Source organism: Saccostrea cucullata, unplaced genomic scaffold, assembly GCF_032062105.1.
Source record: "Saccostrea cucullata isolate Sc308-1 unplaced genomic scaffold, CSIRO_AGI_Scuc_v1 ctg7969, whole genome shotgun sequence".
NCBI classification, from domain to species: Eukaryota; Metazoa; Mollusca; class Bivalvia; order Ostreida; family Ostreidae; genus Saccostrea; species Saccostrea cuccullata.
The window spans coordinates 15,663-19,423 of NW_026927563.1; the positions used below are offsets into that span (position 1 = coordinate 15,663).

A 3,761-nucleotide genomic window follows, 5' to 3' on the forward strand; every position below is an offset into this window, starting at 1 on the left:
TATCCTTTGGCTATTTCGTTTGAATTTCTTTTATAAATATGATTAAGGAACAAGTTATCCCCAGTTGTCATTGGTTTAAAGAAGATTTTAACCACACGTTTAAAAATATTCACAAATTATGTGTTTTATTTTCACAAATATTTTTTTTATTAAAAGAAAAAATTAAAAACTATACGGCTTTTTTACATACTAGTATTTTATTAGATATCAATGTGGGGCATTTATGTACAGCAAATATTTTACAAGAAAGCATCTAATTTGGATGTAAATAATTCTTTTTAATTTTTTTTTTGAAAACATACAAAAAAAAATTATATAAAATAATTGAGTGCTAATGTCGACCTTTCAGTACTGAAACATTGTTTTAAAAGGATGATTCAGAGATCTTGAAAAAAAAGTTGGTGTGGAATTCCTACTTAAATGGATTTGAATTGACAAAATGACAATGTAACACTTCTAGAAGTGTGTTTCGTCTTCTACTTGTATACAAGGGTTTGCTTAACTTCTTTATTTTAAATGGTAAATGGAATTAAAATCAATTAAATGGTCACGCAGGAAATGTCGTTGAGAAGATATATTCAAATTATAAATTCTACTAGATGGAATTTTACGAATGTCTGTCATTTCTTTCACTAACTTAGGGTAAGGGTTAACCGAGAAATCTTAGTGACATGTTCCCTTTATTCTCATTTCTGTAGCTGTTTGTATTTTATGGAATGGTTCTTGTCTGAGAGATTGTTGGTATGAGTATAGAGCAGCCTGGATGTTCCCTGTCGCATGTTGACAGATCCCCAGAATCTGCCACGATATGTCTCTGAGATATAAAGGTATAAGCTGTCCCTGATCATAGTGAACTAGGGTCTGTAGATCATCTAGAGCTGTTGCACTCTCATTGTGTCCACATGTCTGCAGCACAAGATCTCTAACATGTATAACAGTACAAATGTTGGGATGAATAATATATCCTCATTATTCTGTTGACCAGACTGTTGTTCTGGTATCAATTCACTGATATAATATATTTCATTGCTAAAGCTGAAATCTCGTGCTACAGCTTGTCTCATCTTTGTAGACCAGGACTGTCCCCCTACAGCCTCAGTGTACATCTCAGTACCTGCATTACCCAAATGCATCACATACGGCTGTGCTACCTTGATCTTGATCATCTCTATAATAGATAAAGCTTCCATGTATCTTAGTGTCTTGTAATAATACATGGCTATGTACAGCATGTCAGTTATACAACCAAACTTGGCTGCTAATTTCAGCATGTAACAGGAGATTTGGTAATTTCTAAACCTCAGTTTGTTTTCCCGTGTGTAAGATTCCATTTGTAATATTAAAGCAGTTCTCTGAAGGACAGAAGCTGTAATTTTCTGTAGCTTCACGACATGATACTGTGTTAGGAAGGCTGAGTCTATCATCTGTTCTATTATATGTAGATACCTCATACAGGTTTCCAGGTTTGGTGTGGAAAGTGTGTCATATGTGTGTATCTCTTGAAATAGCTCCAAATCAAACTCATCCTCAGAAATCAGAGTATGTTCATCTGTACAGATGGAGAGGTGGGGGTTGCAGAGGACATTTATCATATAAGACCTAATGGAGGGACTGTAAAGCAGGAATGCTAAACCCTTCTCATACAACCCATACAGTCTCATAAATAATTGATGTTGTGTTTCACCATAGAATTTACCCAGAAACATGTTATTTTGTGGAATGAAAAAATTAGGACAGACTCCTTTGTACACCCACTTAAGCACTAGTTTGAAGCAAACCCAGAAACACTCAAGAAAAGTTTGTGGACACCAGTGTTGTAATGTATTTTGTTGAATCACCCAGAAAATTGCTGTTTTCATATGATAGGAACACAGTAATTTATCATCATCACCTACTCCATTGTTAATTATTTCTGTTAAGAACAATTTCAGCAAGCCATATGTTAAGAATTGACAGTGATTCATAGCACACACAAGTTTATGTTCTGCAAGAGAGAAAGAAATTCTCCATTCATTGTGTACATGGTGTCCTAGTGTATGTCCTATTGCTACAAAGTGACATCCATTTTTTACTATTTCATCAACAACACGAGGTTGGGGCCATGATTGACATCTGTCTATCCATGAAGAGGCAGGTGGAGGCCAAAAGTCACTGACAAAACAGTGGGCAGAATCATAATCTGGCCCCCCCTTAACATAAACTTCCCTGGCACATGGTCCATGTGGAATGGACTCAGGTGAAACTGCCGAACACCAATTATTTCTGTATTCTGAACTGGAGATATAATTTATGTTATTCACTCTAACACAAGCTCTTTGGATGTTTTGATCACTGCTTGGTGACAGTAAATATAACAAAGTGTATCCTGGTGGACTATCAGAACAGTCACATAGGATAAGTGTTTGACTGTGCGTGTTGCAATACTGAGACTGAGATAAGTCCCAGATCACACGCTGATTATTTGACCACATCATTAAGTCCCTATCTGATCCTTTCAGTCTGAATCCTTCTCTGTAACTTCCACTCACTATCACTCTGCCCTCATCACTTGTTTTCACTTGCTTTTCCACCATATCCCAGATGTCCACCACATCTCTCCTCATGGCCACCTGTTGTGAAGTCCCAAGTTTATCACACAGTCCCATGAACACTGACTCAGACATATGCTGTAGGGCTGTCTTTCTAATGATGAATAATAGGGAATTGATACATCTTGATATAATGTTATACACCATAATTTTATTAATGCCATTTTAGTAAATCATGCAATACTTACTAACATAATTTCGATGATTATAAATTAAGCTTATTAACATTTTACTCTATTAAGCTTTTAAAAATTTCTATTTCTGTCAATGATAATCTCAAATATGTTTTTATGTAGCCGCATGATTCAATGTTCTCGGCTTATAATATAGTTACAGTAAGAACAAAATAGAGTATGCTAATTGTATACAAAGATAGTCGATACATCACATTATTTACGATACAGACATTGAAGATGTGACATTAAAAACTTACATCGGTGAAATTCTAAAGGGGTCCATTTTTATGAATATCATCGGGTGCTATATATAAATAATACGGAAAAACCACCAAATCTACTTTCATTTTATAAGGTATCAGGTATATTCGTCCTATCTGACCTGTTTGCGTGATTCGCCATAATTCACGTTAGCCCTGACTGTACCATTTGCCATATATCCCGATCGCCCCGTCGTTTAAAGGTGATTTCTCTTTCCTTTTCAATTTTGTTTATTAAAATATATAATAACTAAATGTTCTTTCCATTGGTGCTCATTGACTTTATTCGCGATATTAAAGCTGAACACTTCTCATAAATAGTAGCAATTCTTCCTAATAATAAAAATACAACATTTTAAGGTCAAATGCCATTTTTCTTTATTCTATCTTCATACAATGGTATATTCAAAATAAAATTTGCCTAAACACTTACTAGATTTCATAAAATCAAGTGACAGATAGAGCCTACCTCAGACAGAGCGATGTGTGTCCCAAGGGAAAGATAAATTGTGAGTTAGGAAGGATAACTCCTATCTATAACCCGTTTCCTTGTATTTATAAGTGTAGCATAACATAGAACATGAAAAAAGTGGGATGCATTTAAATTCAACGTATTCACTATATTAGAATCATTCTTAAGCAAATGTTGTCATAATTTTACTTAATGAAACTACATAGAACATGCCTACCATGAAAATATATGACGTACGTAGAACAAAACTATAAACAACAGGGAG

General features: G+C 34.6%; 1 pseudogene; it reads right to left on the reverse strand.

Moving 5' to 3' along the window:
* Positions 1–237: 237 nt before the first annotated feature.
* Positions 238–3,284, reverse strand: LOC134274779 (uncharacterized; annotated as a pseudogene).
* Between the last annotated feature and the right edge of the window lie 477 nt (positions 3,285–3,761).